Source organism: Neolamprologus multifasciatus, chromosome 11 (assembly GCF_963576455.1).
Source record: "Neolamprologus multifasciatus chromosome 11, fNeoMul1.2, whole genome shotgun sequence".
Taxonomy (NCBI): Eukaryota; Metazoa; Chordata; class Actinopteri; order Cichliformes; family Cichlidae; genus Neolamprologus; species Neolamprologus multifasciatus.
The window spans coordinates 9,179,679-9,193,386 of record NC_140449.1 but is presented as its reverse complement, the minus strand read 5'-3'; the positions used below and the strand labels follow the sequence as shown (position 1 = coordinate 9,193,386).

At 39.2% G+C, this 13,708-nt stretch overlaps 1 protein-coding gene and 1 long non-coding RNA gene across 4 annotated transcripts in view; both read right to left on the bottom strand.

The window, feature by feature from the left end:
* cdkal1 (CDK5 regulatory subunit associated protein 1-like 1) overlaps positions 1–13,708 on the bottom strand; it is a 257,896-nt gene that overhangs the window by 203,197 nt on the left and 40,991 nt on the right. The gene's annotated exons all lie outside the window — the stretch shown is intronic.
* LOC146507804 (uncharacterized) lies at positions 190–13,708 on the bottom strand. The gene is made up of 2 exons (XR_014876737.1): positions 1,741–13,708; positions 190–1,709 (listed from the first exon to the last, which is right to left on the bottom strand). It is a non-coding gene; the product is annotated as an uncharacterized LOC146507804 (long non-coding RNA).

The window sequence follows — 13,708 nt, the reverse complement described above, 5'->3', positions numbered from 1 at the left end:
GTATGTAAAACTTTATATTCAGATTACATTACATTACATTCATTTGAAAAAAAAAATTATATATAAAAAAAGAAAAGAACAAGAAACCATCGCCAGCTCTGGTGCTCTCTGGTAGATGCCAGTCGAGCTGCTCTGTAAGCGCAAGTTCCTCTGCAGGAAGTGAGGCCCTTGTGCCAACCTCATGAAGTCTAGGTCAGAAACATGCACATGAGGAGCCCACTGTAGGTCATTTTGTAAGGTTGATTAACATTGCCTTCATACTCAAACCAGTCAGTGACCCCTTTCCAGCCGTACAGACAGAGGGACTGTCATCTGAGAGGGTACAACTCGAATAATGAGTGAAGTTAAAGAAACCACTTGGACAAAAGTTACAATCAGAACAACTGCAAGCGACTCTTTTCTCTAAAGGGACAACTGGACCGAAATTATGCAAGCAAAATGTCACCCAGAGAACCACTCTTTTAGTAACTTGTTTCAAACGTAGTACAAAAGCAGCCAAGTAGTAGATATTCACGAGAAATAAACAGAATATTAAAGGAAGATTACATGTGTTTTAATTCCATTTTTACAAACTGATAAGATTTTCTCCAGGCACTGTTAAGTTTTGCTTATCAAAAAAAATAAAATAAAACCTACAATCCAGTTTCAAGCCTATTAACACACATAAACCGTATGTTTTGGAGCCAAATTCCTGTCATTTAGAAGAATACTCAGCTTTTCAGGAAAACTCACGGATATGGATGGAGCCCTGCCTAGCCATTCGCTATTTCTTTATCCAAGTCAATTATAGGCAGACTATCCCATTCCCAGACTCATCCTCTCACAGATGTTTAAAGCCCTTATCTAAAACTGCAGTGGGAAATGCAACCCTCCCACCAATGACAGAAAACATATGGGCCTACAATTCTGCTTTAATTTTAATCTTACCAAATTGTGGCCTGAGTCCCCCTGTCTCTGCAATCAACATGATTGCAGAGACCCTGAATATGGGTAAGAGATTCTTTTAAGCTTTTTAAACCAACTAACTCACAAAAAGTTGAATTCAACTTGAGATTTAACTATGGAAACCAGTTATTCGTAAAACACCACGGTGAAAGGTCCTCCATTTATCTTCAAATCTATATTAACTTGGTCTGTTATGGCTTAAATCCACAATCGGGGATCAGCAAAAATGCAGGAGCCCAGTGGGGTGCCTTAAGAGCTCAGCCGTCTGAACAGATGAAAGGCGGGAGTTGTTTGTGATTGCTATTCAAGAAGGCCTTATAAGGCCAGCAACAATGTGACAGGCTGTGATTATGCAGCCATTCATTTAAGAGATCACTCATGCGCACACATCACTTGAAATATGCAACAAAACACACAAAAATAAATATCTGTTTTCCAGCAGACTTGAGCTTTTGCTCAGTTTGGGATAAACGCTTAAGAAGATTTGAAGTGCATCCATTAGTTTGTAATTTTATTAATTATTCTTCACGACTGCTTAAACAAGCACCATATTTCCTATTAAATGTAATTACCAACACTTAAATCATTTAGATGCAATAATATGAAAACATGAGTGAGAAGAATACATACAAAGAACACACAGATGCAAAATCAAGCTGGAGTAAAGTCATGTTTATCAAGATCTGGTTGCATGATGAGAGGTTATTGATTCAGGAGAGGCGCTGCAGTGAGAAAGGCTCACAGTGTGGACGCATGCACCACACCTCGAAACCATAGGCTCACGCCGAGTTAAACTTGGTCCAAAGCTTTTTGCAAATCAGGAAAAGCTTGATGGCAGGTTGCTTAAGAAGCTTAATATTGATCAGATTGGCTGAAATGATCACTTTAAGTCCAGTATTGGTTCAGACATCAGTCTCTTGCTCTGGCAACTTCTGCATCTGAAGGCTTCTCTCACTTCCTCACGCCGTATTTAAAAATAGTTTGGAGTGAAGTTAACTGCGAGTTTGACGTCAGTCACAGTTAGCTGGTTCACTGCCCACCCTCCTCAGTGGATCCTGTGTGGCGCAAAGAACATTAAGTGTGGTTCTTCCTATGTCTTTTTAAAGCCTATTGCTGAGAAGAAAAGGAGAGGTATGGGAGTAGAATTCCCACTTCAAACATAAAAAGAATAACACAGGCTGCACCTGTGGGAGAGCACAGATTCAGGGTTTGCCTCATTTCCATGCAGCGATAAATGTTTCTTAAGTCTCTGCAGCAAACGACACTGGGATCATTCTCATGAATGGGGAACACATCCAGAATTTATTTTAATGTTTATTATTAGAATTTTATAATTTAGGGCAAGCGTTCAAAGGAAGCCAATAACTAATAACAAGTTGGTGATCCAGCAATATCCCTCTGATCATGGAAAACATGTTTTTGGCCTTTCATATCCAAAAGGTCAAAGGTAACCTCAAAGGTAACCTCTGCTGCAAAAATACTTTTTGGCCATGCTTTAATGCACCAACTCAGGAACAGGAGGGAAGACTAAATGTGCCGTCTACCACATATTTTCACATATGGATCTCGGGAAGTGTTGTTTGGTTTATAGCTGGCAGGTAATCGGATTTGCAGTACACAGGCAGAAACCCTACATGTTAGGATTTCATGTTTTGGCACTTTGCCCTTTAACTAGTCACAATCCCCAAACTAAGCCAAGACTGTTAAATTGATGGCAGAGCACTTCATGTCCAACTTGAATATGTTTATTGTTCTCCACTGATTTAAAATGATTCTAATGATCATTTCTAAACTGGTTAAACTACATTTCTCTCTCTACAGAAATTGTGTATCCTGAGAAACAACAAACAACCTCTGAGATGACATTGCAAGACTAAACTGGTATGGACTTTAATTGGCTGTGGAAATGAAAGCACCTTCTACTTAATGTTTTTAAGCAAGCCAAGAAAAGTCACCTTTAAAAGGAAGAGGGATCTAATATTTTTAGCTTTTTATCAAATTACACTCATCCCTTCTGATGCTTGAGAAGCCCATGACCTTTTCTGATAAACAAGCTTAAAAATGCTAAGGTTGTTACTTTACTTAAAGCGTTGCTTGCACCACAAACATTGGAGCTGACTGTTTGTTGTTAAGGCTGAATGTCTTAGGATAAGTACCAAACCTAGCCTGACAGCAGGTAAGTCATTTTAAAAGGATAAGGCTAGGATGACAGATAATGACCCGATTATGCGTCCAGTTAAGTCACACTTAAGTCAATCAGGTCAAAGCTAGAGCTGTTCCCAAGACGCTGGGGTCATGGAGTTGAAGGTGTATTGTTAAGGTAAAGTTTTAAGAAGAGGAACCTATCAGTATTATGAACAGCTTTAATAAGATTTAATATGTATTACATTTAATGAGAATATTATGACATAGCTATTGTGTTGGCAGGGCCTATATAATATCAGATATCCACTTTGAGCTTGTTTTGACCACTAGTTTCATATAACCTCAAAATGACTATGAAGCAACAGAGAAGAAAGAAGCAGAACAAGGCAGATAATAGTGCAAAATAGCCAAAGCCACTTGAACTGCTCATGAATTACTAGGTGCAGTCTGTTTTCCATTTGTGCGTGCCATTTTAATTTCAAGGACTCTCTTGGCATACTCAAACTTAAAAAAGGAAATTATGACTACATTCTGAAAAATAATTTGTAGGGTTCACAATGATAAAAATCCACAAAAAGCAGTACAGAAATAGGGGGCAGTAATATCACTCAAAATCTCAACAATAGCAGATAATCTTCTCTCTACTCGACAAACCAACATATTACAAAAATAGAAGAAAACTGAAAACTCAAGTATACTCCAACTATGCAGATGTTAAAACAAGGTCAGGTTGGGGTCGGTCCCAGCTTCGGTGTGGTTCTCACACAGCCCTGGGCTCAGTGAGGCCAAAACAGGAGGCCTGAACTCGGCTACACTCTCCCATCGTTTCTCCCCCGTCTGTCCATCAGTCAGTCTCTCCCTCTCTATTTTTGTGTCTGTGTGTACCCAAAAATGTAGGCTAATGCCCTGCAGAACTGACAGATTAAATGCCAATCCCTGGGTTTCTACCAAAACCAGCCCAAGGCATCAAGCTCTGTGTATATGTGTGTGTATGTGTGTGTGTGTCTCTCCAGCCAGACACAAATTCTTGCCCGCATCTCTGCTGTACTGCCTGAACACAGACAAAACAACTGCCCTTAGTAAACAGCTCTAAAGGTCACTGCAGATATTTCAGATTGTTTATACCTCGTTGTCATGTCCTCATGAAAGGAAAACATTTCTGGCCTTAATGTCAGTCACTTCTGTGTTCAGTTCATTTGAAATAACATGCTGGCAAGGCCTGTTCAGCACCTCTGTAAGTTATAGGTACTTTTAGAGGAAAACAAGTCAGGATTTTGGGAAATATTTATGAATGCTTGAGTCATTGAGGTCACTGTCTAATCCTTTATTAAATCAGTGGGTCAGATTTTGCCATTTAAAAGATTTATCAGATTGACTACGGTCTCGGCGCAATTCAAGGTTTTCGAGAGACCCGCTCATGCTCAGAGCAGAATAACGTGTTGATGCTGTACGTTGGCCTTGGTAGATGTTTCATCAGAAATCAGCGAAATAAAAATCACTTGCATGGACTGAAAAGCATATTCACCACCTATAACTTCACTGTATACAGTGGTGTAAAAAGGTGTTTGCCAAAATTCCTTCAGAGCGCTATTAAAGGCTCTTCGCCAGTTATTGCAAATGCTTGATTGCAGTTGTTGCTGCTAAGGGTGGCAAACCAGTTATTAGGTTTATAGGGGGGCAATCACTTTTCCACACAGGGCCATGTAGGTCTGGAGTTCTTTTCCCCTTAATAACTGACACCTTCATTTAGAAAGTGCATTTTGTTTACCGTATTTTTCGGACTATAAGGCGCACTTAAAATTTTCTCAAAAATTGACAGTGCACCTTATAATCCGGTGTACCTTATGTATTAATTCTGGTTGTGCTTACTGACCTTGAACCGATTTTATGTGGTACACAGCGCTCAAAAATCTGTCAAAAAATGTTTTAGTACGACTTTGGTAAACTACGAAGTCGCACCGCTTGATGGATTGACGGAGCACTACGAGATGCGTAACATACCGACGATTTGTCACATCCCGAGACGTCCCACGGGAACGGGAATCGAACAGAATGACACTCTCGAGGGTAACACACGTTCCAGCCGTGTATTCCAACCCTAACCTTAATAATAACCATAACTATAACCTTATCCCTAACCTTAACCACAACCTTAATCGTGTTAATGTTTTCCAAAGCGATTAATGATGAGAAAGTAAAATAAATGTACATGTGCAGATTCATTCCAAACGGTTCTCATGTTTCCAAGTTTGACTTATCTGACTGTTTTGATTCACTTAATGTGCCTTATAATCCGGTGCGCCTTAAGGTCCGAAAAATACAGTACTTGTATTATCTTTGTCTAACATTTCAATTTGCTTGATGACCTGAAACACTGGAGTGTGATAAACAAGTATTAAATTAGAAAAATACTGGGGAACAAACCGTGTCCCATCCTTGTATCACATCAAAATACCAATGCATAACCATAACTAGGATGATATTTGATATGTAGCATAGTTATGAAGTAGCTTTGGTTCCGTTTTCCAATCTACTTTTGGCAGCATATGGTCTAAAATTAATGGCCCTAAATTTGCACAGAAACTTCTGCCAAGGCAACACTGATGTAAACTGTCCTGTAGCCAAGGGTTATAACACAAAGTCACACCCAGCCTACACATCTGTTAGAAATACTCCGTATAAGCACATTACATATACACTTTGGACGTCTTCCACGAGTTCATTCTGTGTGATGTGGGCCCCTTTTCAATTAACAACTGTTTTCTTTCCTTCTTGCGGTTGTTTCATGAATATTAAAATTATATTGAAATGAATGTAAATATAATATGGGAATTGGTGTATTTGGAAGTATAGAGCTCTGAGCTGGTTTCTAATTCGTTAAACATCCATTCCCTTGATCATACTAATTAGTAGAAACAGCCAAGTGGAGAAATCCAACGCATGCTGAAATACACACAAACGGAGAGCGGTTTAATTGCAGCGTGCTGAGCAACTACTCCTTTAATGTATTCTGCATTCATTGATTTGAGAGGTCTCTGACATTGAATTACACTATAGATTCTAGCATTTAAATGCACACGCATGCATGCCCAAACATCCATACTAACTGACTTTTTAGCATTCAGAAGCTGCTCTATTAGCAGTTTATGCTACTTAGTTCCTGACGCCAAAGCCCTGCCGGAGGAGTAAACAGCAGGGTGGAGTAGACCTTCACTCTTTTAAAGGATCCTGGAAGGTATCCAATCTCTCCCTGCACGCTGACCGGAGAGAGCCAGACGAGCACAAACTGAAAACGCTGAGGGGCAACCGTACGGCTGGCATTGCAACACCAGTGAAAGTAATTATTAAGCAAACAAATTCTGTCTTGGGCTTTCATATAATCTCAATTATAATCAGCACAGAATAAATCTGAACCTCTCCTAGGCATCCTTGACGAACACGCGTTTTATCAGCGCTCACTATAGATCTACCATAAATGGATTTTGTGCGTGCACTCACACAAACTCGCTCACACTGCAGACTCAAAAGAAACCTCATGCATATCTGATCGCGGTCTCTCACTGGGAAACCCTTCACACCAGACACAGAGCGCTCTGCCTGGGCATTCATCCACCTGACAACCCTCATACACATATGCGCAAATTCAGCTCCTTATCGCACACACACTTGGCATGGATGCCAACTAAGCCCCAGTTCTCCTGAGGTAATAAACCATCTTTTCACTGTGTCTTTCCAAACCACCATAGAAGACTGTTCAAAGCCCCTGTGTTTGAGTTTAAAAGCCCTCAGCTCGTTTATTATTACACTTGTTACTTGTGTGACCACGATAATGTGTGTGTTTATGTTTGGCCGGTGTTCATTTGGCTTTTTCCTCTTACACATGATAGTACACAACTATATATCACAATTAACAGTCACATTTACCCCTATAAAAGTCAATTTATCTAGGTTTTAGGAAATATTTAATAGGTGTATGAACATTTGGACCAAGTTTAATTAAAGGACATTTAATGTTTTCCTTTGTTTTTATATAAAAATCAATACGCTAGTGATCTTCGATTGTAACAAATGTAACAACGCAACAAATAACGCATTTCTCATTCATCTTTGTCAATGCGAAAGGTCACTGAGGACCTTAATAACCCGTGTGATACCGTTCTCAAATGCCTCTCGAATGACACTTTAGTAAATATTAAAATGTTCATATTTTAATAAAACTGTGCTGAAGCCTACAATACTGCATAATTAAGGCACTGGTTGCTTTGAGTGTCAAGTAGATGTCATTCTGTCTTGTATATTAGAAGACACTTGAAGTAGACAGCTGCTCAGATTTCCCAGTGCACATTTTAATTTCAGCCTGTTTTTCACTAGTGAATATTAATTTTATATAAGTGATATTTCACATTATACTTCTTATGACTCAAGTTCTCTGATTTGTTTTACTCTTCCTGCCAAAGTCTCTTAACAAATTACATCTTTTTACCATGTGGAGTAGATCGAGCAGGCACCTGTGCAATGCAGAGTTGTGGCTAACAAGTCCTCGGGTTTCTTTCACTTTTTCCTTTGACAGGCTCTTGGCATATTTTGTGACATGGTTATGTTAGGATGTAGGCTATGTTTCCTTGTAAAGCAGCAATATTTGCCTATAACTTTACTTTGTCCTGTATCGTGTTTACTAAAATTAAAATGTGGCCACACATTTCTTTTTCTGGAGTAACTCCTCTCTACCAGTCATTCCAACAGTGGACTGGTTTTCACTTTTCTTGCTGTCCTTTGGACTAACACTTTTTAGATCGGATAGTGAGTTAGCTATCTACTTTTTACAGAAATGTATGTTCAAACCAGCTTAGCACCAATGATTAGCTGGTAAAGAGTTGAAATTCAGACATGCACACATACACTACCAGTCACAAGTTTGGACACACCTACTCATTTAATGGTTTTCCATTATTTTCATGACTATTTACCTTGTAGATTCTCACTGAAGGCATCGAAACTATGAATGAACACATACAGAATTATGTAGTAAACACAAAAGTGTCAAAATATGTTTTATATTTCAGATTCTCCAAAATATCCACTATTTGCTTTGATTACTGCTTTGCACACTCTTGGGTGCTCTCTTAATGAGCTTCATGAAGAAGTCACCAAAGAACTCAAATTTGGACTCAGACCAAAGCACAGATTTTCACTGGTCCAATGTCCATTCCTTGTGTTTCTTGTTGTTTTTCCTTATTAGTCGTTTCTTGGCAGCTATTTGACTATAAAGGCCTGATTCAGTTTGTCTGCTACTGGAACTCTGTGTGGCATTTATCTGGGCTCTCATTTGAGGCACTGTTAACTTGCGATTTCTGAGGATGAATTTATCCTCAGCAGCAGAGGTGACTCTTGGTCTTCCTTCCTGGGGCGCCAGTTTTCTTGCAGGGTTTGATGGTTTTTGACACTGCACTTGAGGACACATTCGGAGTTTTAGCAACTGACTGACCTTCAGTTTTTAAAGTAATGATGGACTGAGTTTCACTTTTCTTAGCCGATTGGTTCTTGCCATAACATGAATTCTAACAGATGTCAAATATGGGTATCAGCTGTGTACCAAGCTGAGTTCTGCACAACACAACTGATGGTCCCAGCCCCGTTACGAAGGCAAAAAGTTCCACAAATGAACCCTGACAAGGCACACACGTGAAGTGAAAACCATTTCAGGTGACGACATCATGAAGCTCATTGAGAGAATGCCAAGGGTTTTCAGCACTGTCAACAAGGCAAAGGGTGGTTACTTTGAGGAATCTAAAATATAAGACATATTTAGATTTATTTAGCCATTGTTTCTCCTGCATTATATATTTGATGTCTTCAGTTTGTATCTACAATGTAGAAAGTAGTAGAAATAAAGAAAAACCATTGAATGAGAAGGTGTGTCCAAACTTTCCACTGGTAGTGTACATACTTTATCAAGGTTACAAGTCAACTTATTACAAAGCAGAATTTAAGAATTCATATGAAATGAAATAACCTACAGTTTGGTACAACAAGTTAGGCCCTAAGAAAAGCAGTTTAATGGCCGAATGACACCTGCTCCCTTGTTATTTAATGGCAAACAAAATGATCAAATGATGATCCAAAGTGTTGAATTTGTATTTTATAGCTTTTCACTATAATTTTAAATATGAGGCCCAAATAGATGCAAGTGCAGGAGGCCATCATTAGAACCAAGATTAACTTGAAGCAGGTTGATGGGGAGAGAAAAGTATGGAGAAGGACAAAGTTCATGATGTGTAGCATAGCACAGGCCAGAGGAACTGTTGATTGATTCTCTGAGTGCTGATAAAAGTATCAGAATGAATTAAGAAGTGTGTAGGACTGTACTCTGCTCACATTCAGACAAATACTGGAAAACTGAACAGTGCAAATGGATAATGACCCAAAGCAAAAACAAACCAAGAGTTTCTCAAAGCAACGAAATGGGCTACCAGGTTGACATTACACCAAGTCACATGATCTGAACCCAACAGAACAGCTTTTCAGTTTTTGAATACAAAACTGAAGGCAGAGACTCACAAACAAGCAACAGCTGAAAGTGGCTACAGTGTTTGCTGATATCCACCGAGATCTAAATCAAGTGCAGTGTTGCAGAGAGGCAAAACTACAAAAACTGTCTTTGTCCAAACAAACTATGGACCTTACTATCTGAACAGAAATATTGCCCCGGCCCATGCAAGTGTGTGCGAAGTCTGAGTGTGAGTGTGTGGTACCAGGAGGCGCAGGCGTAAGGGCTACCGTGTGACTGAGCACGAGGCAGCTCGTGTGCCTGTCTCCTCCTCTCATTTTCCCCCCCTCTCTCTGTCCATCATACAAAGAGAAGGCAAAGAAAAAAAATAATTCTTGGAGGAAAGAACAAAACGGAACGACATGTCGGCATTTGGATTCGCTCACATCCCGTACCCCCTCATTTTGTGTCTCCGTCTTGCACGTTGCAAATGATGAAAGGGAGAAAAACTTTTCCATTTCTTCTGTGTACGTGTGTGCATCTGTGTGTGAGTGTTTGTGTCCTTCTCAGTGAATAGAGCATTAATTGCATTAGCATTACAGCTGGGTGATTTTCCAGTCTAAGAAAAACTCTAGCATCAACGAGCAAGACATTTCAAAGTCCTGAAGTGTGGTGTTATTTCGTGCATTTCAATTGGCAAATTCGAAGCATTATTTTAAAAAATGCCATAACAGAAGGAATGAAAGAGAACCGAGCACCAGGAGACAGCTGGAGCAGGAAGATTGCACTGATCAGGTTGACCAAGTATAACTGTTCAGCTCTTGAAATATTCCCTTGATAGAAGTTATTCAATTGCAATAATTCAGCCACCAAAATGAAAATGTGGCAGATATTAAATTAAAGCTTTAGCCTGATTTAGCCCGAAATGCAATAATAATCTAAAAGAGTAAAATCTAAAAACAAAGTGAAGCTAACTGGGGCTCAGCTCTTTTGTTTGGCTGGTGCAGAAATTCAGCTGGTGCTCCATGCTGTGTGTTGTCGGTTTGTAATGAGAGGGGCAATAAAGAAAATAAAGGAATATCATAATAACAAGCAATAACTAAAATCTTTCTCAATTTTCTGAGTATTTAAACCAGAATAAAATCCCTGATATCTAATTAGGTTGTATTTTTGATTATTGTTAGTTCTCTCTGTGGGCCACTGATGCACTGGAGCAGCTGAGGTCAGAGCAAAAGCGTGTTAACCTGCACTCTCTCGAGAGGCCCCAGGAGAGACGCTCAAGTGTATATTAATTTCACACGACTAACTTGATGTTAGACAAGGATCATTAATTCCACTTTCCCTCTTCACCCTGGCATGGTAAGGTTAAAACCGCATGCAATAATATGCAGTGTATGGACATAAAAACATATGTGTGTGCTTAAATCATTCGGGATTTGGATTTCTTACTCAAAGTAAACCTTAAAACCTTTAGTAGCAAAATCCAAGTTCTGAGTCGCAAACAAAAGCACATACCCGCCAGGTGTGTGCGCCCCTGATGGAGGCAAATTAATCAAAATGCAAAACAGTTAGCTTAATTTCTCTGTGTTTATGCAAATAGGTAGGTGTGTAGGTGTGTGTGTGTGTGTGTGTGTGTGTGTGTGTGTGTGTGTGTGTGTGTGTGTGTATCGCTGAGAGAGACCAGTAGAACAGTGAGTAGGTGGAAATTGACACCAGGCAAAAGGCTAAAAAAGAACACACACAAAATTATGCATAAGAAAAATGGTTTTCGCAAAAAAGCATCACAGTTATGTCCACGCTGGAGTAAAAAGGTACATTTTGAAATAATTAAAGATCTACAGTCATGGTAAAGTAAACCCTCTGTCAAGTCTGAGGTTTTATTAGTCAGAATATGGTAAAAATCCATCTAGTCCTCACAAAATTTACAATTATTTTAATACAAACTCTAAGTACACCCCGGGATTCACTAGCTTGTAGAACCTCCTACTAGCAACAACTAAAAGTAACGGTTTCCATATAACTTTTTCAGTGTCTAATATTGCTGTGGATAAATTTTAGGCTTGGTTCATTGAGATTTGTAGGCATTTGTTTATGCATAGCTCTCTTAAGGTCCTGTTATAGCATTTCAATCAAGTTAAGTTTTGGACTTTGGGCCGTTACACCTTTTTTAACCATTCTGTTGTAGATTTGCTGCTGTGCTTAGGATCATTGTCCTATTGCATGACCCACTGTGGACCAATCTTTAGCTGTCAGAAAGATGGCTTTACATTTGACTCTAGAATACTTTGGTATGCAAGTTGCCTAGGACCTGAATCTGCAAAACACCCCTAAATCATCAGCCCTCCACCACCGTGCTCAATGCCTGTATTTGGTCTTGACAAACATGGCACTGTGCATCGTGACCAACATCTCCACTTTGTTCTAGGGATGGGCGATATATCGAATGTACTCGATGTCTCACGAGTTTTTCCATGTATGATGGTTAAAATGGCTTTATCATAACCATGGAGTATACATCGAGTAACTGCCATGGCAATATTAAGCTGTCTGCATGTAATTCACTGCGAGTTTTCTTTCTCCCACACACTGCAAATGCATCATTACCCCTCCCAACCAGAAAATCTTCTACCTGGCACACATGCATTTTTATACACGACCAGACTGGGAAAAATAACCATAAAATGTTTATTTTTTTTAAAAACAAACATTTCAATTCATTCAGATTCTTTGAATTCAAAGTGGGGAAAAAAAAAAACACTGAATGGTGAATTTGAATGAGTATACCAGTGCAATAGTGCATTTTAGGCACTTTATGGTTGCAAATAAAATTTGTTTTGGGAGGTGATTTAAAAGATTGCCGGTTTGATCCCCAGCTCTGTCTGTCCTGGTCGTTGTGTCCTTGGGCAAGACACGTCACCTACCGCCTACTGTTGTTGGCCAGAGGGGCCGATGGCGCAATATGGCAGCCTCGCCTCTGTCAGTCTGCCCCAGGGCAGCTGTGGTTACAACTGTAGCTGCCTCCACCAGTGTGTGAATGTGAGAGTGAATGAATAGTGGAATTGTAAAGCGTTTTGAGGGTCTCGAAAAGCGCTGTATTAAAAAAAATGCAATCCAATATCGTGATATATATCGTGTTATAGCCAAAAAAAATATTGTGATATTAGATTTTCCTCATATCGCCCAGACCTACATTGTTCCAGAAGTCTTGTAGTCTGTTCAGATGCACCTTTGTAAACCTAAGCTGTGCTGCCATGTTCTTTTCAGAGAGGAGAGGCTTTCTCTGGGCAACCTTGCAAACAAACCGTACTTCTCAGCCTTCTTCTAACTGTACATTAACATGCTAATTGAGGCTGTGAAGTCTCACATGTACCTCTTAGGTTTTTTGGAGTTTCGATGAGAATTTCATGCTCTGAACTCAGGATGTCCGCTCCTGGAAAAATGTTCGCATTTCCTTTACGATCCACACCAGCAAAAGGGACAAAATTCTGCTTTTATAGATGTGCTCACCCTTGTTAATGATCACTTAATCAAGTGCATTTGATTAGCAGCACCTGGGGGCTACTTACCTTCTTATTTCCTATGGGAAAAGTAAGGCTGCACTTAGTGCTTCTGCATTTTGGCTTAAAATGTGTTAAACATGCCTTGTTTTGTAGTTCATTTGTGTTAAATTGATCCTGGATTACGTTTTCTAACAAAACACAATTAGATGTTCATTTATTTATGAGTGAATTGTGCTCCCTTGTCACACATAGTTGTGATCGTGATTCAGATTTAGTAATATAAGACATAATTATTATAACAAAACTCATCACAATGGGGAAATCTTTTTGGCACACATTAATTTGTAGAAAACTATTTCTGATTGTCTGTTGAGCAGCAATTCTACATATGCCAGTTTTTTCATTTGTATTAAGATTATTTTTTTATTCTTTTTTTATTATAATTTAAAATTTTTACTTTTTTTTTCTCTTTATTCTAAACTCTCCTGACAGAAAAATGAGCCATCATAACCCCATATAAAAGACCTACTTAGCAAAGCTAACACTTCTTTATCCAGTTCCTATTAAAATGTAACAATCCTTCGAAAAAGACAAAGATACATATCGTTTGTGTGTGTGCATTGTGCTTTTT